Below are 26,783 nucleotides of genomic sequence, written 5' to 3' on the forward strand. Positions count from 1 at the left end.
ATATGAGAAACTTTGGAACCTCCAGAACAACTTTAAAAGTTCCAACAGCCAAATCATAGGGGTGCCAGAAGGAGAAGAGTTAGAGCAAGAAATTGAAAACTTATTTGAATAATGAAGGAGAACTTCCCCAGTCTGGCAAAGGAAATAGACTTCTAGGAAGTCTAGGAAGCTCAGAGAGTCCCAAAGAGTTTGGATCTGAAGAAGCACACACCAAGGCACATCATAATTACATTACCCAAGATGAAAGATAAGGAATCTTAAAAGCAGCAAGAGAAAAGGAGATAGCTACCTACAAAGGAGTTCCCATAAGGCTATCAGCTGATTTGTCAAAAGAAACTTTACAGACAAGAAGGTGCTAGAAAGAGGAATTCAGAGTCATGAAAGGCAAAGGCCTACATCCAAGATTGCTCTATCCAGCGAAGCTTTCATTTAGAATGGAAGGGCAGATAAAGTGCTTCCCAGATAAGGTCAGTTAAAGCAGTTCATCCTCACCAAGCCCCTAGTATATGAAATGTTAAAGGGACTTACCTAAGAAAAAGAAGATGATCAAAAATATGAAAATTAAAATGACAACAAACTCACAACTATCAACAACTGAACCTAAAAAAACAAAATAAGCACACAACTAGAATAGGAACAGAATCACAGAAATGAAGATTACATGGAGGGTTATCAGCAGGGAGAAGGGGGAGCATGGAGAAAAAGGTACAAAGAATAAGCAGCATAAATGGTAGATACAAAATAGATGGGAAAAGATTAAGAATAGTATAGGAAATACAGATGCCAAAGAACTTATATTGTACAAACCATGGACGTGAACTAAGCAAGGGAAATGCTGGTGAGAGGGGAGGTGCAGGGCAGAGGGGAGTAGAGGGGAGAAAAAAATGGGACAACTGTAATATCATAATCAATAAAATATACTTTAAAAAAGAAAAGGTATAATTGTAATAAATTAGTTAATAAGGATATAATTTAGTTTGAGTTAGCTGATATTTACCAGCATTTTAAAATTTATGTTTTGTTGTGACTATTTCTCATTCCAAAAAAAATCCATATCTCTATTTTCATATTCCAAATTTTTATTCATTTTCCTAATGAGGGTTCCAAATAAGTTTTCTCCAGGCTCCAAAAGGATCTTACTCTGTTTATAACCATTTACTACCTAAAAAATGTTTGCATGTACTAAAACAAGGTTTTTATATCTTTAGACCACGGAATTTGGACAATATTTCAGAACAGTGAATATATGCAACATAATCCAAAGTACTTTCTAGTATGGTCAATTAATAAACACACAAAAATACTTCAAGTTTATAGTGATTTTCTTGTTTTTCAACATCAACTTATCTTTATATTGTGACTAAGCAAAAATAAATATACACATTAAAAAGGAGTAGATAAGACACTGCTTTTAGCGTTCACCTTATTTTTCAGACTGTACATCCACTATTGCAATTATACAATTATATATTTTGTATTCCATCTCTGTGCATTATCTCCTCTACTAGAGCTTCTGGAAGAATCCCTAGGACTTCTGATACAACATTTTCAAGAGCAGATTGCTTGCTAAATTGAATTTAGTATCTCTCTATTTAGTTAATTCTATTTTCATAAAGTTTAGAGTAAATGGGATTCTCTATCCTGTACTTCCTATGAAAAAAATGAATATTCAAAAAGTGCAATTTAGCATACATGTAGCTACCAACTCATCTCTTCTGCAATAATGTATCTTTGATAAAGCTCAGTATATTTTTAAAATAACATCTCAATTTGATGAATACTAGAGCTCTATAAAACCAAGTTAGTGATTAACAGCAATAAGCTTAGTTTTAAATGGGTAGGTTGTGGAATCAGACTACCTGCTCTTGTTTGAATTCAGATATGCACCTGCTGGCTTGCTAAGCGAGACAAAGTTATTTAACTTGACTATATTCCATTCCCCAAAAATAAACTGATGACAGCAATAAGAGCACCAACATCCTGACATTGCTGTAAATATCAAATGAGGCAATCATACGTGTCACTTAAAAAAAGAATATGGTACATAGTTAACCCTCAATAAATGTTAGCTTTTCTTACTATGAGTCATAATCCCTCTCTATCATTTGGTCTTTAATTGTTACCTAAAGTATTTCAAATAAATGCCAAACAGAAGACCCATTACCTGAAATACAAGAAAGCACAAGAAGTTTATCTTGAATACAGTAGATCTGATTCAACCATTGTTGTTATAATTATTTTACATCAAGAATTACAGGATCTTGACTAAGGATATAAAACTACCTTCCCTGTCCCTACACACTTGTAGCTGACTCTTCCTATTAAAAAACAAATAGGAAAGAACTCGGATACCACAAAGAATATGTCATGTCCACATTATAAGACTTTGGAATCTAACTGAAAATAGCATGGTGGTAACTAATTCCAGAAAAGTTTGTGAGGCTGATGCACCTTCCTTAGGTTGAGGTTGAAGCTTGACTACACATTTTAATTCATACAAAGAGAGATGACACAGCTTGTGACGCTTGTGTGTAAACAAGCATTTACTGCTTCAAACATTAGATGTTATAAAATGATGGATGTTTTAATCTTAGCAAAATTGAGTGGCCATCTAGAGCATTAGCAAAATTGTCTTTAGAAATTATTTGTGAAGAAACCTATTGAAGTCAAGCCCATGCAAAAAGAAAATTTTATCAGAATGGTATAAAGATGTTACATCGTACAACATTAATTTAAATCACTAACAAATGCCACTGTAGCCCAATAAACATTTATTAATTTTTATACCAGAATGTCTCTTAAATGCGTATATTTTTAAATATTTTGCCAAGCCTAAAAATTTATGAAGGCAATGCTGAACAAATCACATAAACAGAAATCTGCCACTTTCACTAATCTTTAACAAGAATATAAAGATTACCTTCTGCGGCCAGGTATGTAAAATTTTCAGTTTTAGAAATCATAGATCCACAATTTCTTTCATTTAAATGCTTCACAGCAAATTAGGAACTAACAAAAAAGAAGCTAAATCACAATTTTCTATGGTAAAAGTTAAAAATATGTAATCTATATTAGGTTTTCTTAACATTTTCCAATTTTGGTTTATCCTTTAAATTCTAGGTTATTTTTATATTAATATTATAGATATTACAGGCCTAAGTTAGTTTTTAAATTGTCATGAAAAGATTTTTTCTTTCATGTTCTCATCCCCACTAACAAGTCAAGCAACAGAATTTGTTCAACAGTAATCTGAATTTGCCCCCGAACATCTGAAAGTTAACATTCAATATACAATCCTTCAGCATGAAAAAGAAACAATTTTTTAAACAGTGTACCATGTTGTTTTCTAATATGTGAATCACTGGTATCACAAAATGTGGGTCACCTCTATATTAAGAAGATAAGATTTATGAGGTAGGTGCTCATAGATGGTTTATTATTAAAATAGTCTATGTCACAATAAAAAATTCATACTGCCCCCAAAACAAGGCCAAGGATTCTAATTTAGAAACTTCTCTTCAAAAAAGTGAGCTCAGCATTTATTAAAATTCAAACAGCATCCCCTTAGTCACCAGTAAAGCAATCATGAAATGTGTGCTGTGTTGAGTATCTCGATCTGATCGGGATTAACAAAATGCTGTACATGGGAAGAACAATCGTTTTGGTCATCCTCCAACACATGGAATATTTGTACTCAGGATTGACTTGTTCTACTGGTACTGCCTGTCTATTCCCCGCACACAAGTTTTTTGAAATAGCCCAACAGTTGTTAAGATCACAACATCAGTACAGAGGAAAATGTGCTGACTGTAAAGTATTCTGGAATAACATTTAGTTTAATGTAAGTGAAAACTTCATAGTCTTCAAGGTTCAAGCAACCTCGTTCAACCTTGGTGCCTACCAGTAGTCTAACTGGATAGGAGAGAAGTACAGAGAAGTGACATGTAACAGCCTGGCTATGTAACTAATACTAATTTTTAATCTACTCATTAACTCATAATGACAAAAATCTAAAGTAACCTAATTTAAAAATTAAAACATTTACATCATTGGCTTGTATAATTCAAGATAAAAATAGAAAACACATTCTTAATAATATCAAGGCTTATGCTGCTTCTGCAACAGTAAATTAAGTGAAATTTTAAAAACCAAATGCAGAAACGGTTATGTAAATGAACACACACTGGGATTCCCTCTTCAAACTCTCTTCAGAACTTCCACCCGCCCATCTCGTTAGAGCCCCACTTTCTAGACTCTTCCACCTCATCTCACTGCAGACATTCTTCCTACCCAGTTTTCCGACCCCCGACATAGTGTACCCCCAACATATGTTTGCAGGATGACTGTCTTCACTTGTATAGCACTCTCCACAAACTTAACTAAACAATTGTCTGTTTAATCATGTGCACAGTGTCTCTGCCCCCACCGGTGAGAGGCTCTGTGCAGGCAGGGCCAGACACCTCCCTTTTTCACTTGTACAAACACTCCTTGCACAGGGACTCACATCAACTGCAGGATGACTGCTGAATGCAAACCGAGTCAAGCACACACAAAGTATGAAAATTAACCCAGTAGAAGCCTATCTACAACTCCATCCCCAAAACAGGTATTAACGTGTATCAAAATTTTTAAATAAAAAATACATTTCAAAACAACTGGTTTCATCCCACTCTTTTCCCCTTTCCAAGAGTCACCACTGTCTTCGTTGGGTGGCCATCAACCCTATGTTTTATAGTAGGTGATTTTCAGAACTTAACAGACACTGTGTTTACTAGGTATGCATGTCAGTGTTTTGCTTAATTGCAAGTTTACAGAAATAGTATGCTCTATGTATTAATCTGTGGTTACTGTATTTTTTAGATTTATCTATGTTGGATACATACAGATCCAGTGTATAGTTTTGTGTGCAGGTGCTTTTGGTTCTCGGAATCGAACTGTATTCACTATTTTTTGTGTTGTTTTAATTTTAACAGCTTTATTTCAGATATAAATGCACATACTCAAATCATACAATTTGCTAAGTTTTAGCATAAGTGAACCCATAATCAATAGCAAGATAATAAACATATCCATCACTCCCAAACTTTCCTTTGCTGCCTTATTCCCTCCCTCTTTCCCATTTCCACCCCCACCCCTTCTACCTACACAATCACCAATGCACTCTCCATCAGAAGTGACTCTACATTTTCTCAAGTTTTATATACATGAAATCATAAACTAGCTGCTCCTTTTTGTCTGCTTCTTTCACTCTGCATAATTATCTTAAGATTCATGCATGTTGTTTGTATCAGTAATTCATTTATCACAATTGCCAGGGACAATTCCAATCCAGGCATATACTGTAACTTGTTTATCTGTTCACCTGTTAAACATTAGTTATTTGCAATGTTGGTTATTATTCAAAAAGCTGCTATAAACATGTATTTGTCAGTCTTTGCATAAACATATGGTAGGTGTATATTTAACTTTTAAAAAAACTGGAAAACTGTTTTGCAAAGTGTTTTTACTATTTAACTTTCCCAGCAGCACTGTATGAGAGCCCCAGTTGTTCATATCCTTACAAACCTTAGTAAGATCAGTCTTCTTAATTTTAGCTGTTTGAATAGTATTTGTGACATTGTGGTTCTAATTTGCATATCTTAATGATAAATAATGTTAACATTTTTTCATGTGTTTATTTGCATTTCTATTATCTATTTTAGAGAAGCCTGTTCAAATCTATTGTCCATATTTCAACTTAGTTTATGTGTTTTCTTATTTCTTATGATAAAAAGTCCCTTACATATTCTGGATAGAAATCTATCATCAGATACATACTTTGCAACATAAAAATGTCTTTCAAGAAAAAAAAGGTTTCACTTTAGTGGAAGTCCAATTTATTGATTTGTTTCCAGAACTGTGCTTTTTGTGTTGTATCTAAGTTCCCAAAGATTTTCTCCTATGCTTCCTTCTAAACATTTTAGAGTTTTATGTATTACATTCAGACTACCATGTTTTGCCATGTATAATGCACACCTGTGTTTTTGTCCCAAACCTTCAGGAAAAAAATATTTTGTTTTAATCTTTTAAGTCAATTTAAAAAAATCATCAAAACCAATTAGCATATTCCAGGGTACTACTTTGCATACAGGTATCATTATTACTTTCTAGAGTTACACTTTAACACATAAGCATAAACAAAAGAATTAAACACATTCACATAGATGTGGAATTAGTACTACCCATATATAATGTGCATCCTTATTTTTCCCTCAACAATTTGGGCAAAAAGTAGACATTCACACAGCAAAATACAATATCCCATTTTGAGTTAATTTGTTATGTGGAGTGAGCTATTGATTAAAGGTCACTTTTGGTATACAGATTTATAAATGTTCCAGCACCATTTATTGAAACCATCCATTCTCCTAAAAGCTACCTTTGCACTTTTGTCAAAAATCAGCTAATCATACAAACATTGGTATATTTTTGGAGTTTCTATTTTTTTTACTCTGATCTCTTTGTCTATCTTGATGCCAATACTGCATTGCCTTTATTACTGTAACTTTATAATAAGACGAAGTCACATATTGTTACTCCTTGAACAGTGTTTTTTAATCTTTTCAGTAATTTTGGCTTTTCTTAATTCTTGGAATTTCATGTGCATTTTAGAGTAAACTTGTTGGTTTTTACAAAATATCTTACTGAGATTTTTATTGAGATCACATGGAATCAATTTTGGGTAGGGTTGACAGATTTAGCAAATAAAAACACAAAAGGATATAATCAAAATAAAATTATAATTTTTGCATGAAACAAATTTAAGTGGAAGTCCTGTACTTTATCTGGAAATTCCAATTTGAAGTTATTTAACATCTTAATGATACTGAGTATTCTAGCCCATGATTTTCCTCAGGATCATGTGTAGTATTTTGTGAACCAGCCATGCACATTTTCTGTCAGACATGTCTCTAAGTAAACTGCATGTTTTGTCACAATTATAAATGATACTAATTTTTAAATATGTCTCTGATTTCTCATTGCTAGTTTGTTTGGTTTTTTGTTTGTTTGGTTGTATGTATCCTACATACAACCTTGCTCAATAAATTTATTGTATTAGTAGGCATTTTCTAGAGTCCATCACATTTGCTTCGTGGAAAATCATGTCTTATCCAAATTAATTTATTTTCCAATCTGAATATCTTTTATTTCTTTTCCTTCCCTAATCATTCTGGTTGGATCCTCTAGTACGGTGTTAAATAGGAGTGGTGATAGCAAACATATTGTCTTGTTACTGATCTAAAGAAAAAGTATTCAGTAGTCCATTATCATTAACATTTGTTAGCTGTAAATTTTACATAGGCACTCATGACCAGGTTGAGAAATTTCACTCCACTCCTAGTTTTACTAAAGTTTTATAAAAACAGATGTGAATTTTCAAATGCTTTTTCTATGTCCATTGGGGTATTCATATGAATTTGCATTAATAGTTCATTAATATGCAAATAGTTCATTCATGCAAATAAATGTCTAAATAGTAAGTCACCTTTGCATTTCTGGGATCAATCCTACTTGGTCAAGACATTCTCATTTGTATATTTGGTTGAATTCAATTTGATATACTTTGTTTAGCATTTTGCATCAATGTTCATAGAAAATTTGGTTTTTTTTCTCATATGTTTTCTGTCTAAAAATTTTGTTATCAAAATAATATTGACCACATAGAATGAGAAAACTGTAGTTCTATTCCTTAAATGTTTGGTAGATTTCAACAATGAAGCCAGAGGGCCTGGAGAAAATTTTGTGGGAATATTTCTAACTGCAAATTTACTTTTTAATAGAAAATGATTCAAGTTACCTATTTTCTTCTTAGTAAGCTTGGGTAGTTATCATCTTTCAAGGAATTTATCCATTTCCCATAAGTTGTCCAGATTATTGACATGAAATTATTCAAAATATTTATTTAGTATAAGTTTATACCTGCAAACCTGTTAGTGATTAAACCACTCTCATGCTTGCCAAAATATCAAGCTTTCAAAGACTTGAATTTGGTTCCATCGACTTTTGCTACTGTTCTGTTTTTTATTTCATTAATTTTCACTTTGATCTTTTATTATTTCAGTTCTCTTGCTTACATTGGGTTTATTTTTCCCTTTTTCATATTTTCTTAAAATAAAAACTACAGAATTTTAATTAAAATTTATAAAATCAATACAAAATAATATCTCCTATTAGTGAAATATCTCATATTAATGTGAAATGATTAATATTTTATATTAATTTAATTTATATGAAATAGTAATTTGAAATATTTATCTTTTCTTACATGTGTGGAGTGCTGTGAAGTTCTCCTCCAATTATGTCTTTTGAGGCATTCCACAACTTTTTACACATTGTGTTTTCATTTTATTCAGTTTGAAACTTTATAATTTCCGTAATAAATTAGTCTTTGGCAAGTGGATTATTTAGATATGCATTATGCAGTTTTTTCAATATCTGGGGAATTTCTCAGATTTACTTGTTATCAATTTTTAATTTAAATCTATTGTTGCCAGAGATATTTACTCAGTAACTTATTATAAATTAACTTACTGATTTATGCATTAACTTACTGATTTAGATTTTTTAGAATTGACTGAGATTTGTTTTTTTGCTTCTTTGTTTTTAAACTTTATTTTAATTGTTGTTCAAGTACAGTTTTGTCTTTTACTCCCCCCACAGCCCTCCCCACCTCCCTCCCATTTCCAACCTCCCTAGTTTTTGTCCATGTGTCCTTTATACTTGTCCCTGTACACCCTTCCCCTTTTCCCCTGACATTCCCTTCCCTCTTTATTTACCAGTGTCATTTATCTTGTTAAGTGATACACTGCACATAAAATCAACATGTATTCCACTATTACTGCATGAGTGTCCAATAAACATCAATTATGTCTTTTGGGCTGATAGTGTTATTCAAGTCTTCTATGTCTTTACTGATTTTCTGTCTACTTGTTCTATCCATCAAAGTACTAAAATTTCTGATTATATTGTGGATCTATTTCTCCTTGAAGTTCCACTAGTTTTTGATTCATGAATTTTGATGATCTTTGTTTAAGCTGCATATTTATGGTCATAATCCCCTTTTGATACCTATATCATTATGAAATAAACTTTTAAAAAAGATTTTATTAAAATGTTTTTAGGGAGAGGGGAAGGGAGGGAGACAGAGAGGGAGGGAAATATCAATGTATGGTTGCTTCTCGCACCACACCCCCCAACTGGGGACCTGGCCCACAACCTAAGCATGTGCCCTGACTGGGAATCAAACCTGCAATGCTGGTTTGCAGGCTGGCACTCAGTCCACTAAGCCACACCAGCCAGGGTAAACTTATCTTCCTTTTTCTTTCAGAACTTTATAGATAGTACTCTACTGTTTTATATATAGTTTCAAGTGAGAAATATGGTGTCTTTCTTACCTTTGTTATGCTGTGTGTAATGCATGTTTTTCCCTCCAGCTGCTTTTTTTTCCTGTTTCATTATAAAAAATTTATATTGCTATGTCTTAAGTCCACTAATCTTTTTTTCCAATAATGCCTAATCTAATATAATCTCATCCAGTATATTTTTCATCTCAGAAATCAGTTTTTTTAATCCTCACCCAAAGATATGTTCACTCATTTTAGAGAGAAAGGGAGGGAGGGAGGAAGGGGGAGTGGGGGAGAGAAAGAGAGAGAGAGAGAGAAACAGTGATGTGAAAGAGAAGCATCAATCTACTGCCGATGACCAGAAATCAAACCCACAACTTAGTTAAGTGTCCTGATGAGGAATCAAACCTGCAACATTTTGGTGTCTGGGATGATGCTCCAAGCAATAGAGTCACCCAACCAGGGCAAAAATCATAGTTTTTTAAACTTTAGAAGTTAGTTTTAGTCTTTTCAAATTTCTTCTATGTTTTCCATTCAAACATCTGAAGTACAGCTATACCTGTAATAGTGTCCTTGTCTACTACTTCTAACATCTATGTCAATTCTCAATCAATTTTGACTAAGTTTTATTTCCATATGGGTCATATTTTCCTGCTTCTTTGCTCATTGTGTAATTTGTGATGGAATGCCAGACGATATGAATTCTCCCCTTCTAAATGCTGGTTATTTTGTATTTTTGTATACATCACCAAGTTTTGTTCTGGGACACAGTTATTTGAAACAGTTTCACCCTTTTGGGTATTACTTTCAAGATCTATTAGGCAGTACCAAATTGCTAATCAATCTGGAGTTATTGCCTCAAACTGAGGTAAGCCCATCTTTGGTTCTATGACCAATGTCCTATAAGTAAGTGATGATGTCTTCCAGTGTAGGTGGTATAAACAAGGTGTTACTTCCTTTTCATTGGGTCTTCCCACAGCCTTAGGTCTTTTCCACATATGTATAAAGGGGTGGGCAAAAAGTAGCTTTACAGTTGTTTGGATGGAAAACAATGCAATAGTTAATAAATAATATTATAAGAATCAACTCTGTATTTTGCATACTCGCAAGTACTTTTGCCCACCTCTGTATATTCATCACTACTCTGCTGATTACAAGAAAACTGAAGATCCTCAGAGTTCTCCCTCTGGGAAGCTCTCACCTTCTACTACTATGCCCAGTACCTCAGTGTTCCCATAATTTTAGCTTGGTTTGCTCAATGCAGGAAGTCTGCCAAGATCTGACTGCTCTCCTCTTCCTCCACTGTGCCCTGAAAACTGTCAAAGTAGTAGGGTAAGCAGTATTATGATTCATCTCCTCCTTATTTGCCCATCTCTCAAGGACCAGTATACATTGATGCCTAAAGGCAGGTGCCTTAAAAACTGTTTTCTCATATATCTTAAGGCACGAGCTAAATCTGGTCTCTGTTTCTCCATTTTAACCAGAAGTAGTAATCATCACTCAACAGCCCTCCCATCCTCTAAATGAGAATATGGTTCATTTTCACTATTACAAAAGCTGTAGTCAGTTCACCCATACATGTCTTCTTGTCTCCTGTATCTTAGACATATAACTAGAAACTGAATTTAAGGATCACAAGGTTCATATATCTTCAGTCCACTGGAAAACTATTTTCTAAGTCAACTGTACTAATCTACATTGCCATGAATAATTTAAGGAAATTAGTGTTTCCCCACATCTTTTTCAACACTTAGGTTTTTCAGTCTTATTAGTTTATCATAATCTGCAAATTGCATCGTGCTGATTGCCAGTTAATTTATTACAGATTTGTATTTCTTCCAAAATTTGCCTATATAAAACCAGTCCATTTTTATTAGATTGCTTCCATGATTACTTTGGAATTCTTCATATAAGTTTTAATCCATTGTGAGTAATATGTTTTTCAAATATTGTCTCTAGTAACTGAGGTTTTTCTTCCCCTTAGTTTTGTGATTTTAGTGTTTGTCATTCAAAAGTTTTAAATTTTGAAGTAGTTGAATATGTAATTTTACCATTTAAACTCTGTATTTGTCTTGTGTAGGAAATCCTTCCCTAATTCAGGACGTGAAGTCTGTCTTCTAAGTTTTCTCTAAAATGTTTACTCGTAACAGTAGGTCTCAAATCCATCATAATTGTATCTTTTTTTTATAATAGCAGCCAGAAGTCCCAACATCATTTAATTAAGCACTTTTTCTCAATCTTTTGGATAGCTATGCAATGTCATTCATTTATATTTAGGTTAATTCCTTTGCTTTTTTGTTCCATTGGTCTGTTTGACTATTCTTGCACTAATACCCTACTGTCTTAATTACTAAAACTTTAATATAAAGTTTCATTACTGAAAAAGTAATTCATTTATTTTTTTTAATTTTTAAGTATATTTTATTATGTTATTACAGTCTTCTCAACTTCTCCCCCTTTATCCCCCTCTGCCCTGCACCCCCCAACCCTCCAGCACCCCCCCCTTAGACTCATGTCCATGGGTTATACATATAAGTTCCTTGAAGTTTCTGCTTCCACTACCATTTTTTACCTCTCTCTTTTTTATGCCTACCAATTATGCTTTTCTTCCCTATTCCTTCCCTCCCCCTCCCTATTGAAAACCCTCCATGTGATGTCCATTTCTCTGATTCTGTTCCTGTTCTCATTGTTTGCTTAGTTTTTGTTTTCATTGTTTTTCTTTTTTAGGTTCATTTGTTGATAGTTGTGATTTTGTTGTCATTTTACTGTTCCATACTTTTTGGTTTTCTATCTATTTCTTAGATAAGACCCTTTAACATTTCATATAATAAGGGCTTGGTAAGGATGAACTCCTTTAACTCGACCTTATCTGGGAAGCACTTTATCTGCCCTTCAATTCTAAATGATAGCTTTGCTGAATAGAGTAATCTTGGATGTAGGTCTTTGGCTTTCATGACTCTGAATACTTCTTTCCAAACCCTTCTTGCTTGTAAGGTTTCTTTTGAGAAATCATCTGATAGTCTTATGAGTACTCCTTTCTAGGTAAGTCTCTCCTTTCCTCTTGTTGTTTTTAAGATTCTCTCTTTATCTTTAATCTTGGGTAACTTAATGATGATGTGCCTTGATGCGTTCTTCTTTGGGTCCAACTCCTTTGGGACTCTCTGAGCTTCCTGGACTTCTTGAAAATCTATTTCCTTCTTGAAATTGGGGAAGTTTTCCTTCATTATTTGTTCACATAAGTTTTCCATTTCTTGCTCTTGTTCTTCTCCTTCCGACACCCCTATAATTCAGATATTAGAACATTTAAAGTTGTCCCAGAGGTTTGTAAGACTCTCTTCATTTTTTTGAATTCTTGTTTCTTCATTGTATTCTGGTTGGATGTGTATTTCTTCCTTTTGTTCAAAATTGTTGATTTGGGTCCTGGTTTCCTTCCTGTCACTGTTGGTTCCCTGAATAATCTGCTTTACTTCACTTTGGGTATCCTTCATTTGTTCTTTCATTTTCCAACCAAGCTCAATCAGTTGTGTGAGCATTTTGATTACCAGGGCTTTGAACCCTCCATCATATAGGCTGGCTGTCTCCTCATCACTTAGTTCTCTTTCTGGGGTTTTGCTCTTCTCTTTCATTTGGACCACATTTCTTTGTCTCAGCACACCTGTTAAGCTGTAAGGTGGGGTGGCCTTAGGTGTTCACCCGAGCAAAGCCACCCTCAGTGCTGCCTGTGCAGGAGGAGGCAGAGGGGACAGTGCAGCTCACCTGCTCATCTCCAACCTCACTTTCCAAGGAACCCTCACGTGAGACTGGAAGTTTCTCCCACCAAGGCAACCCCCGCCGTAGTCCACAGTCAGCTCGGAGTCTCAGTTTCCCGTTCAGCCAGCCCTGCCCTTATGATCCACCACCTTGCTGTGGGTTCTCTCTGTCCACCCATCTTACTGAGCTGGTTGGTCTGTTTGACTGTTTCTTCAGTTCCTTGGTTGTCAGAGTTCCACGCAGTTTGATTTTTTGGAGCTTCTGGTTGTTTATTGATTTCAAATTGGTTGTTATCCTCCTTTAGGTTGTACAAGAAGCAAAGGGTTTCTAACTATGTCTGCATCTAAGCCAGAATCCCATGGAAAAGTAAATCTTGATTATTCTTGGGAATTTTTATGTCTATATGAATTTCAAATTCATCTTATCACATTCTCTGAACATTTTATTAATGAAACAACATTGAATGTATAGATGAATTTATAGATTAATCCTTGGAGAACTGATACATTTACTATATTGATTTCTCCCATTCACAAATATTCTCTACATTTCTTGTTTCTTTAACTCTTCTTTTATGTTTTCGATAAAGTTTTATATTTTCTTGAAAGTCTTATAAAACTTTCTCTAGATTTATGTATAATTTTGTAGCCTCTATTCTTTGTTTCAGGTATAAAAGAATGCTGCGGGGTTTTTTTTTTTTATTTATGTTGGCCTAATACCCAGGAACCTTACCATTTTCTATAATTACTTCAAATAGTTTATCTGTGTTTTAAATATTAAGAAAACTATTATCATTTAATAGGAAACAATTTTGTTTTTTTGTTTCTGATTCTTACAAATTTTAATTTTCATGTTTCAATATGATGTCCATGATCTTCAGTAGGGCATCACTTTCTCCCAATTAAAAAAAAATGTGATTCTGACCATTATTTGCATTTTTGCTACAGATATTTAACAATTTCCCTTTATTACATAACTAGTCTTTTACATTGTTTTAAATCATGCACAGTATTTATTCTGAGAGCTTTCATGCCAAAGTCTTGTATGTCACACCACCACACAGCTGAAATGTCCATATTTTATCAGTATCATTTTTTACAATATCTACGGTTAAACATTCTTGTTTTCTTAAATAATATGGTACTTATCAGGTGGTGAATATTTAAATAGTTAATTCCAGTGTTTTGTGCAGATATTCTTGAGCCACTTTTTTCTAATTGTGCGATATTAGCAACTCTTGTTTCTAACAGCTGACACCTGCAACTCTTCTCTGGTGGATTCTTTCTGAGGCTTTGGGACTTCTATGCCTGCACATGACCCCATTCTTTTACCAACTACTGACAGACTAGAGTGTGAAAGCCCAGCTCCCCAGTCTCAAATAGGGGCAATCCTGTGAGGTACTCATATTCTAGTCTCCCCAACCATCCCTCTTACAAGTTTTTGCCTGTAGCCATGTTCCCCTGCTCCTACTTTCCCTATTCACCTGTCCGTCACCTCAGTACAATGCTTGAATAAATACATGAAGTCCTAATCTCAGAGTATGCTTCTGGGAGCCCGACTTCAAAGAACATGGTGATAAATAAGAATTTGCCCTCTTCCAAAAGTATATTTTAAGGCTTTTGACAAATATTCTCACATAAAAGTTGATGGGCTCATATTTCTGTCACAATATGAGTTATTCTTTTCCTTCATCCTCACTAACACTGGAGACATGTGTATGTATACAAACACACACATTTTAATTTTTCCTAAGTAAGAAATAAAAATGGTGTTTGACTTTCTATATTTATTTGATCACAAGATTGAACATAATTTCCACATGTTTACTTCTGTATAAAATGAAACTTTGGGCTTTTGCATGATTCCAACCCAGAGTAGTCACACACCTACTATTAATAACCAGATGGTGAGGAGCTCACTCATTACCTTTTGGTGCAGTTTAATTCACTATGTAAACCTTACTACTATCATTCCCTCCTTATAAACGGGGAATTAAGATAATTAGCTATTAACCTGAATTCTGAACATAACCCTAAATTAGTCTAATCTATCTTCCAAACAATGACCCTTCAGACATGTAAAGAAACTTCCCAATTTCTCTGTTCCATTTCCCCAAGTCTTCTCTGCTCAAGGCTAAATCCTTCAATTGCTGTTCATAAGACATGGTTAGGAATTTAATTAACATCTCTCCAAGATCTTACCAGGCTGTAAAAAGAATGCTCTTTCCAAAAGTCAAAGTAAAAGTAGCAAAAGACACTTTTATTTAGTATTAAGAAAATTTGTTGCCTAAATAAGATGGGTTTTTTTTTAAGTACCTTTGTTAAAAATTCTTAGGTGTTTCTAGGTTGATTTTCTGTGTCTGAAAAATCCAGACACAGTATAATTTCTATTATTTCTGACAATATTATACTCTTCCAATTTTATTTAAGAATGTTGGAGAAGGGTATTCAGTTCAAATACATAATTTCATTTAGCAATAATATCCAAAGAGCCTTACTGCATATAAAATCAGAATATTAATACATTTCATAGAATCTTTATGTAATCAGTAGTAAAATTAAATTTAGTTCTATGCATTATGTAGTCATAAAATATTATCCATGAGCTGATTTCCTTTTGCCAATGATATACTGTACACATAGCAGCAGACTAAATATTTACTCATATTTCTTTGCTTTTATCCTAAACATTTACAGATTTGTTTTGCTCATGACCATAATACACTTTTAAAAGTATTTCAGATACGAAATAGCCCACTCGATACTGAAGAAAAACAAAGTTGGTGGGCCATCTGCCTTGTTCCTTAGTGTAGTGGCTACCATGTCTGCATGACAAACTCAGGGGACAGACACTGCCCAACTTCAAGGTTTACTCTAAAGCTACAGTAACCAACACGATGTAGGACTAAGGAAAGAATAAAGAAATAGAGTAATGGAACAGAATAGAGAACCCAGAAATAGGGTCTCATTAACATAGTCAAATGATCTTTGATAAAGAAGGAAATAAAATGGAACAAAGATGGTCTCTTCAGCAAGTGCTGAAACAACTGGACATCTACATGCAAAAAAATGAATCTAGACATAATGTTTGTGAAATGAATCTTTGACAAACATTAACTCAAAATGGATCATCACACAACTCAATATAAAATCCAAAACTATAAAACTCCTAACATAGAACAGAAAAGAAAACCTAAATGACCTTCAGTACAGCAATGACTTTTATACATAATACCAAAGGCATAATCCATGAAAGAAAGAATCTATGAGCTGAATTTCCTTAAAATTAACAACTTCTGCTCTGTAGAAGACAGTATCAAAAATAAGAGTATATAAGTCACAATTGGGAGAAAATATTTGCAAAACACATATATGTAAAAGACTATTTTCCAAAATACACAAAGAACCCTTGGAACTCAATAATAACAAAATGAACAACTTGATTTAAAAATGTGTAAAAGACCTTAACAGATACCACATTAGATAAGAAATACAGATGATAAATAAGCATATGAAAATATGCTTCATATCATATATCTTCAGGGAAATGCAAATCAAAACAATGAGTTATCAGTACACACTTATTAGAATGGCCAAAATCTAAAAGATCGACACCACCAAATGCCAATGAGGATGTGGAGCAACAAGAACATTGCTGGTGGGAATGAAAATCATACAGCCACTTTGGAAGACAGTTCATCAGTTTCTTACAAAAACTAGACATACTCTTACCATAGAATCCAACCATTGTGCTCCTTGGCATTTACCCAAAAGAGTTGAAAACTTTTATGTACTTTATTTGTGTGTTGGTTTTTCTTGCAAGAAGAGCCATAGAGAAAACAGACAACTGGAAGGATTTTTTCACAGAAGACTGGCAGTAGGTCAGGGATGTTTTCCATATATCTAAGAGCAAGTTACAGAGAATGCATCCTGGACTTAGGGCTCTTTGATCATATATTTTAGGGAGAAATAGGAAATTAAATGGCTTTTTAGCATCATTAGGAGAAACACACAAAACAGATGCAAAGACAGAGCCCTTCTCTCATCTCCAGATGTTTTCTGGCTCTTCTGACACTCAGGGTTTTCTCTCTCACAAAGTCACCTTTTTCCTTCTGTTGCCACCCCTTCCCTGTCATTCTTGGGATGCACTGGTGTGCAGAACTGTAATGATATCCCTTTTTTCCCTTTTTCTAGTGCTATTCCCCAACTTTCTCCTATACCTCAGGGTCTATTTCTCATGCTTTCTTCCTCTCTTCTCAACTCAGTATACAGACAACTTTCTTCCTTCCTTTGATACCCTTCTTATTTTACCAGTTTTCCTATCTTTATTCAGATTGCCCCTGAGACAAACTATCACCATCATTCTTAAAAACTTAGTTCTAAAATTCATTCAAATATTCACTAAGCACCTACTAAGTTTCAGGCAGTGTCCTGGGTGTTAGCAAAACAGGAATGCACAGAGCTCTTTGGAGAATCAAATAGTTCCAGGCCAGTGTGATAACTACCATCGACAAAACACTATGAAAAGTAAGAGAGTAAATGAAAGCTTACAATTTATAATGATTTGTGAATGGCTTCCCCACAGAAGCATGGGGTTAATCTTAGAAGAATAAATAAAATTATTCCAGGAAATGGAATTAGGCAAGACTAGCATATACAAATCAAGGTATATAGGCATCAAAGACAAGATCATCCTGTGTAGGACCAGATCTGTGCCATCTGTTCATGAAGGGGTTCTGACCAGAACTGAGGCTTGGAGAAAAGTTTGAGGCTGGATGGTGAAAAATAATGCATAACACAACAGTTGGATTATAAAAATATATGTTTGAGCAAAATGTACATAAACAGGTCAACATTCTAGAAGTATGAGGTCTGTCCAAAGAAAGTCCAACCATTGTTAATATGACCAGAATGGTCTGTAAGACATCTATGTCACCTGGCAGCCAATTAGAACGGACTGGGATGTGCATGAGTGAACAATGAAGACTTCACTGTACTAGTCAGTGGGATCAGTAGATGCCATTGAGTGAGCATGTGCACTCTGTGGCCATCAAATTCAAAATGACTGAGCAAGTAGAGCAGTGACTCTGCATGAAATTGTGCATTAGCTTGAACATTCTTCCATGGAAACTATTTAGATGATTCAGAAGGCTGCCACTCTGGGCCACTGGTGATTGGCAGCTTCGTCATGACAATGCACCTGCTCATGCATCATGTCACATGCAGAGTTTTTTGGCAAAACATCGAAACACCCAGGTAAGTCAGCCCCACTACCGCCCAGATTTGGTGCCCTGTGACTTCTGGCTTTTCCCCAAACTAAAATCACCTTTGAAAGGGAAGAGATTTCAGACTGTTGATAAGATTCAGGAAAACATGATGAAGCAAATGATGGTGACTGGGAGAACTGTGAGGTCCCAAAGTGCCTACTTTGATGGGGAATGGGTCAACATTGTCCCATGTACAATGTTTCTTACATCTTATATGTTCTTCAATAACTGTCTTTATTTTTCAGGTTTCATGGCTGGATAGCTTCTTTACAGACCTCACATTACTGTCAACTCTCCATAAGATAAACTGGAGAGCAGGTGCCATCAGGAAGCAAAGCTATTCAAAAATTCTTGTAATAGCTCAGCAAAGAAAAATAAAGGCTTAAAGTAAGGAAGTAAGAATTAAGATTGAGAAAAACAGAGATATCTGAGATAGAATTATAAGTATCATGATATAAATAGGGACTCATAAATTGAATACATAAAAAAGGGAGGACTCTGATGATGAACACCAAGTTTCTGGTCAGTGCTCTTGGGTTGATGCTAAAAGCATTCACTAGGATTGAAATGTAGGAGCAGTGCAAAGTTTGGACTCTAATGAGTTTAATTTTAGACGTACTGAATTTGGGATGCCTATGGGGGTTCACGACTACAAAATAGTTGGAAAGAGATCTGAAAGCTCAGGAGAGAGTCTTGGGCTTGAAATAGAGAACTGTGAGTCACTGGCACATCTGGTAAACAGTACATAAATCATGGGAATAGATTAAATTACCCAGGGAACACATATAGAGTAAGGATCAGGGTGAAAAATGGGATGTGGGTGAAAGCATATATTTAGGAAATGGGTGGAAGACCTAGGAAGGACATGAGGTCAGAACCTGGTGCAGAATCAGGTGAGAGTGAGAAGGTTGAGCTCAAGAACTCAGGTCATGACAGCCCAAAGTGCATAACCACATGGAATCTAAAAGAGCGCCACAGTGGACAAAGGACAGGAAGAGTATCTCTGAATGTGACAGATAATTGTTGCTTTCTTTGTTCAGTATCAGCAAACTGCAGCTACAGCCAGAAGGGAGTAAACTGAAGGAACCCTAATCTTAAAAAAAAATAAAAAGTCTATATGAGAGCCCTGTCCAGGAGTTTCAGTTGGTTAGAGTGTCATCCTGTACACCGAAAGGTTGTGGGTTTGATCCCTGGTCAAGAAAATACAAAGAGAGATGCCCCCCAAAAAACAGCCTTATCAAAAATTGTATATTTATCCTTACATGTTTAAACTTCAGTCACCTTCAAAGTACTGTTTATTTGATGCAATACACTTTACTATTTTTTCACTGCTCAAAACAGTTTTTGAACTCCTTGATTTTAATGTCTTTTAGTGCTTCTGCCATTTTTGTTTCACCCCTTCCACATCAGCAAAACATTTCCCTTTGAGGACTTTTTTTATCCCAAAAAACAAACAAAAAAATAAAGCCACTAAGGGCAAGATCAGGTGAATACGGAGGGTGGGGCACAGTGGTCACGCCATTTTGGGTCAGAAACTGCTGAACACTCAGCTTAGTGCATTCATAAATCACCCATCATTAAATGGGCAAACGCACTGAAAGAGTCTACAATAAAATTTCACTGAAGCCAAACACAGGCTCTCACAACACCACCAGCTGGTACACTGATGCAGATGTGTTCCTAGAAGACTCACCTAGGGCCAAAGCCTGCACCTCAAGGGGCCTGCTCTCCAGAAGATAATTCAGGGTTATTTTGAGTGACCCTTCGTGTATGAGAAGTTATCACACAGAGATTCTGTTTTATTTTAATTTATGTTTTTACATATTTTATTGTATTTTCTCAGAGAGAGTCCTTTTTAATCTTTTATTGTTTGTGATAAAGGTGCTGATGATGATAATGATGATGTCTTTATTGGTTTTACAATAAGAGAAACACTATTTTGTGGATAGGCTCAGGGTATGGATTTTGCATAAAGGAGCAGATTAAAGATGTGGATGAAGAGAGAGATAAACATAAAACTAGAACAGAGACAGGAAGAATCATGAAGAAATAGAATCTTTTTACACACCATTACTGAGAATGAGAAAAATAATCAATAAAAGTGGATGAGTTGTTTTCAGTATCATAGGTTTGAAAGATGAAAACAGTGACAGATGGCCTGAAAGCCTGAATATCACCAGGGATTTTAAAAAGGCAATAATAATCAACACATACCTACTTCCTAATATGTGTCAAATGCTATTTTGAGTACTTTTTACCAACAATAACTCATTTAATCCTTACAACACCCCATCAGATAGATATTATTATTTCCCCCATTTTATAGATGAAGAAACAGAGACAAAGAAAGGTTAAATTACTTACCCAAGATAACAAAACCACTTGCAAAAAGCAAGTCCAGGTAGTGAGTCCTCACTCTCCATCTCTGTTCTATAATTGCTGCTCTAAACAAAAGGGTGAGTTTTAGTTGAGGCATCTGGGGGGAAACCATGGGAAATGATTTTGTACAGACCAAAAAAGAGCAAATAAAAGAAACTAGAGAAAAATGGATTAAAGACTTAAGTATAATATCTGAAACTGTAAAATTCCTAGAAGAAAACATAGAGGAAAGGTTTCATCACCTTGGCCTTGGCAATGACTTCATGGCTATGACACCAAAAGCACAGGCAACAAAAACAAAAACAAACCACTGAGACCACATCGAACTAAGCAGCCTCTCAATCTTCCAAACTCTAAGGACAAAACTATTATCAAGAGGGCATTTAACTCAAACCAAGTTAAAATCATCCTCTTTGAGTCATGGATTAAACCTAAGAGTACTGTTGTTAGCCCTTTATTTGATTAACCTTCTCTTTTTGATCAATACTTCGACCTCTCTTTGCTTACAGGTGTACATCAATATATCAATTAAAGGTGTACATCAATAGATTTTTTAAAAATTACATAATTTCAAATCACTTTACGGAATTAAAACAAATTTAGAAGATTTTGCAAAGGACAGAATCAACTGAATAAACAGGCAACCTACAGAATAAGAAAAACCATTTATCTGACAACGGGTTAAATCATGTAGATAAAGAACCCCTACAACTCCACAGCATAAAAAACTGATTTAAAAAATGGGTTAAAATCTTGAACAGATTTTTCTCCAATAAAAGACACACAAATGGCCAAAACATATATGAAAAAGTAATCAGCATCACTAACCATTAAGCAAATGCAAATCCACAATGAAATATCACATCAATCACACCCAGAAATCCACTTTTGTATATTTATTCAAAATTTGAAATCAGGATCTCAAAGACATATTAGCATTCTTGTGTTCATTGCAGCACTGCTCAAAATAGCCAAGAGATGGAAACAACCCAAGTGGCCACTGGCAAATGAATGGAAAAAGAAAATGACACACACACACACACACTGGAATACTATTCATGCTTTAAAAAGAAAGAAATTTTGAAATATGTGACAATATGGATGAACCTTGAGAACATTATAATAAATGAAATAAGTCAGTCACACAAAGACAAATACCAAATGATTCCACTCGTGTAAGCCATCTAAAATAGTCAGATTCATAGAATCAAAGAGTGAAATGGTGGTTGCCAACGGCAGAGAGGGGGAAATGAGGATTATTACTGATTAATAATCAATGGGTGCCCTACACCTCTTACCCTGTCCGAAACACTTCAGTACCTCCCACATGGCACAAAAAATACCCATGTCATCTTGTCTCCTTCCAAGACCGGCCTTGTATTTCATGCATGGGGTTTGTATGGAAGAATTTAACAGCTGCTACTCACAGAACCTGACAGTCCACACAGTGTAATATGCAAGTATTTTCAGTAAGGGTATTGTATTTATGGAGACCACTGCAGATGTGAACTTAGCAAACTATTGAAACAAGAAAAAGTGACTGCTACAGATCTAACTGCAAAATCATCCCTGGCTGCTTCTTCAAATCTCTCATCAGTATTTGGACCAACTGTTAATGAATATGGACAAGGCTGAAACAAGAAATTCCAACTTTGCTACTGCAAGAGCAGGTTCAGCGGGTTGTGAATGTCAGTGAGTTTGTTCCTGGGCAGTCCTACTGTGACCATACTGCCCCTTCTTTCTTTTTAAATCCTCACTGGAGGATATTTTTTAATTGTACTGATTTTAGAATTAGGAGGGGGTGGGGAGGGAATGAGAGAAAGAGAGAAAGAGGAACATCAACTGGTTGCCTCTCATACACACACAGACTAGGAATCAAACCCACAACCTAGGTATGTGCCCTAACTGGGGATCGAACTCAAAACATTTTTGGTACAGGAGACAATGTTCCAAGGAACTAAGCTACCCAGGCAGGGCATAGCCCTTCTTGTACCGAAACATCCCAGCAGGGCCCAGTGACCAAGAAAGAATTAGGGAAGCAAAGGGCAGTAGAAACAAAGCAGCAGCTTTGCCCCTGTGCTGCACTTGGAGAGAGCCGATATAGGTAGAGCCACATGTATCGCCACAGAGACTCCCGTGATATGTGTGGGCTGCAGGTCCTCCATCCAGTGGATGCTACCCAGAGATCGCAACAAATAAAATCCTGCATTGAGGCCCATGAGGAAAGGAGCTCTCACTTGCTGTCCAGCACAGTAAAGACATGTGTGTGGCATCTGCATGGATGTGGTCTAAATGAAAGCCCACCCCAGGGAGTGCAGCTTCGGGATCTTCTCCAACTGCAACCACACCTACTGTCTCAACTGTATTCGCAAGTGGAGGAGAGCTGAGCAATTTGATACCAGGATCATAAGTTGAGACTCCTCCTCAATCTTACATTGTGCTTTCTGTTTAGGTGAAGAATTTAGTATCTTGTACCAACTTTCAACTTTCAAATGAGATGGACTACATTTAAATACATGCATTCTTGAAACTGGGGTATTTTTCTAATTGGGATTTCTTTCTTGTATTTCAGTTGGCTTCTAGGTTAGCTGGTATAACTGCTTTTATTTGAATGAGGAAAACCTATGTATCAGTTAGTAGACTTCTCATGCTGCTTCTCAGGAGACTGTGTTTAATAGATGAGCTCACTTAGGCTCAGTGAACAAAGTTATCTAGCTCTGAATGTATGTTTCCTGACTTCACATTTTCCTCTTCCTATTTCATTCATTAAGTTAGCCAATAATCCACCATTTCATAAATGAACAAAAACAATATAAACTAAAGAGAAAAGTTACAAGAAATAAATGTACTTAAATGAAAAAAAAACAATGGGTATGAAGTTTCAATTAAGCAAGATGAGTAACGTCTAGATATCTGCTGTACAACACTGTGCTTACAGTCAACAAAATGCATATTAAAGTTTAAGAGGGCATACCTCATTTTGTGTTCTTACCACAATAATAAAATTTTTAAAAAATCCTTTTAAAATGAAGCATGTGGATCTCAAAACCAAAAATAAAAAGGAGTAAAGAAGGGCACCACTAGACTCCGGTGGAGTTAATGGCCATGGATTGGTGGTGTAGCTGACCTGCACCACTGCAGGATATTTCTTCAGAAGTGCTCTTCACATGGGTACAAGAAGCAAGAAGGTAAAGGAAGTACTGATAAGTGCTTGAATTGTGCTATACAGGTGAGGCACAAACATTAAGAAGGGAAGGTACATTCAGAAGATGATGGGTCAGCAATTCAACCAAACTGCCCAAGAGTGGATCAGTAGGGAACTGGGGAAAAAGAGAAACCAAGAGCAGCATGATAGGGGAAAAAGATGAACAGCCTAGAAATATGTCTTTAGGGTGGAAAACCTGTACAATGGACGTGAACACACAGTGCCAGAGCTGCAAATAAAGAAGGCTGTAATCAGAGGAAGATGCTGTCCTTAAGAATTCGGAAGGTGAGAAAAATCTAGCATTTAGTTAGTTCCACATTAACCGAGGACTGCTTTGATGTTCTACACTAGTATCCTAAGTGCATCCATAGTGTTCTACAACAATATACCCCAATTCAACAGACAGCCAGGTGAAAGACTGTGTTATTCTCAGACTGAGGAACATCTAAGTAAAACATAATGAATAAGGTAACAATGGAACTGAAGTGCTGCTAAGTGTTCACCAGAGACACTCAACCATGATATCCAGGCGCAGGATAGGGAAGAAAATGCATTTGGGAGAATTCTGATGCACTGATATTAAACTGGAATTAGAATGTTTCAAAATAGGAGTTTTACACAAAGGTGAAAAAATATCATTCCATCATGTCAAACTATTCCTGTGTCTACTTCCTTTGCACAGATGAGTCATAATCTCCCTTTAAGGACATAAAACTAAATGCATGTACAGTTTGGCTTCTCCATATCTTAACATCCTGAGGATGTTTTGTAAGTTACTAAACAAATGCTTGCTGGGCTCAATACATCACTGACTTTACCTCCCAGATGCTCCTAGAAAAAGACCCTATAGGCATCAATATTTTTGCAAATCAGGAAGGAGGCTGAGAGGGAACTTGATTCAGATTTTAAAAAATGACTTAGCCCTGGCTGGTGTAGCTCAGTGCATTGAGTGTTGGCCTGTGAACCAAAGCATAGCTGGTTTGATTTCCAAGTCAGGGCACATGCCTGGGTTGCAGGCCAGGTCCCCAGTAGGGGGCGTATGAGAGGCAATCACACACTGATGTGTCTCTCCCTCTCTTTCTCTCTCTCTTCCCCTCTCTCTAAAAATAAATAAATAAAATCTTTAAAAAAACAGTCTTTCTCTCTATATGTATATATATCTAGATCTAGATATATAGAAAGAGAAGAAACCTGTATCACCTCAGAACTGCTGGTCTTTCCGGAATGGAGACCTGATCCACTGACACTCAGCAGCAGAGATCTACGAATTTGATGGAAAGAAACAATACCATAAATTTCACTGGAATATTCTGTATACGAAGCAGAGCAATGATGTGAAGTTTAAAAGAATTAAAGAATTCTTCGCAAGAACACTTATAAATACATTTTACTGACAACCACTTTCACATAAGTTGTCTCACTGGATGCAGTCATCCCCAGTAGTGTTCTGGCACAAACCAAAATCATAGGTTAAATGATCCAGTACGAGGTAATTCAAATTAAAATTTCACAGAAAAATTTCAAATTATCACATTAATTGATGATAGTTTGCATCCTATGAACAATAACAGCCTTTTTATTAACTTTATTCTATTTTTCTGCAGAACTTCTGAATTTCTATACCAACATCAATATATGCCCTGTGTCTCCTAAAGCAAAATGAATACACTGTAGAACAAAGGAGCAGGAGATAGACCAACACATTACATTCAGCGCCTGCACTTAGAGCAAAGCAAAATGGTGAAACTGATTATCCAGGCAAAATCACTTTCATCTGAAATCAGCAACAATTAAGGCAAGCCAGCTTTATATGTTAATAGGTTTAAATCATTTTTTAAAAATACAGTATTTTCCCTCATCTAATATGTGTGTTTTTTTTTTAAAAAAAGCAGACTGCTGATATTGTGATGATGTTTACTGCAGCTCTGGTTGTCCTATATCAAGAAAAAAGTCAAAGGTCACATGTGCCAGATAAACAGGTCTCCGTCACAACTAGAAAGGGTCTTGTCCTGAACAGCAAATGCCATGTTGGGTTATTTTTAAAGAACAAAAGCATATGTTTTAAAATATGACTATAATGTATTTAACAATTGAGGAAATGATAGAAAAAAATAAAGGAAGGATATTTTTGCCACCCAGTCATTCCTTTGGCATGCAGGGTTCTCCATATTGATATTTTATATTAAGCATCTCCCCATCAGCTAGAAAATATCAAATGGCTCTTGAGTACCCGAAAACATTCAAAAAGCCAAACTGTAATAGATGTTCATCATATTTGAAGAAATAATGACAGAAGCTGAAGAATTGTTTTCAAATACCATAATTTTCACATTCCCTGAGAAGTACTACAAAAAAGATACAAACAGAAAAAAGTTCTTATTTTTTTGCAAAATATGGACCAGCACAGAGTGATTAAGCATGTGTGTTTGAACAAAGTCTGGACAGAAAATCCTTCTCAAAGCAGTAATTACAGCAGATGTAACAAATGCAACCTGTTTTTATGAGGATCTAAAGAAATATAAGGGGGTAGGATCAAGGGTGGGAGGTGGGGACGCATGGGGCGGGGGGCAGTGTTTGGGGAAAATGGAGATAACTGTACTTGAACAACAATAATTTAAAAAAAAGAAACTAAAACACAAAAGAAAGAAACATTTACCCCTTATTCCCTTGCAGTGAAACTTAAAAGAAACACTGAAAAAATGACCTGATAATAGATAAGAACAATGGGCGAGGGGGTGGGGGTGGGCATGTGAAGAATTAAGTGCTCAGACATCCAAGTAACAATTAAGAAAGCAAAGTG

General features: G+C 35.4%; 1 protein-coding gene and 1 pseudogene across 4 annotated transcripts in view; one reads left to right on the forward strand and one right to left on the reverse strand.

The window, feature by feature from the left end:
* Window positions 1-26,783, reverse strand: part of CTNNA2 (catenin alpha 2) — a 1,098,262-nt gene that overhangs the window by 1,004,223 nt on the left and 67,256 nt on the right. The window contains exon 1 of one of the 4 annotated variants that reach the window (XM_053664694.1): window positions 20,764-20,805. The exons of the other annotated variants lie outside the window; for them this stretch is intronic. The gene's annotated coding sequence lies outside the window, so the exon portion shown is untranslated. Of the gene's footprint in view, window positions 1-20,763; window positions 20,806-26,783 lie in introns of those variants that run through there. 4 annotated transcript variants of the gene reach the window in all.
* Window positions 22,124-23,193, forward strand: LOC119046502 (E3 ubiquitin-protein ligase makorin-1-like; annotated as a pseudogene).

The sequence above is a fragment of the Artibeus jamaicensis genome, unplaced genomic scaffold (genome assembly GCF_021234435.1).
Source record: "Artibeus jamaicensis isolate MK-2021 breed Jamaican fruit bat unplaced genomic scaffold, CSHL_Jam_final contig_384, whole genome shotgun sequence".
Taxonomy (NCBI): Eukaryota; Metazoa; Chordata; class Mammalia; order Chiroptera; family Phyllostomidae; genus Artibeus; species Artibeus jamaicensis.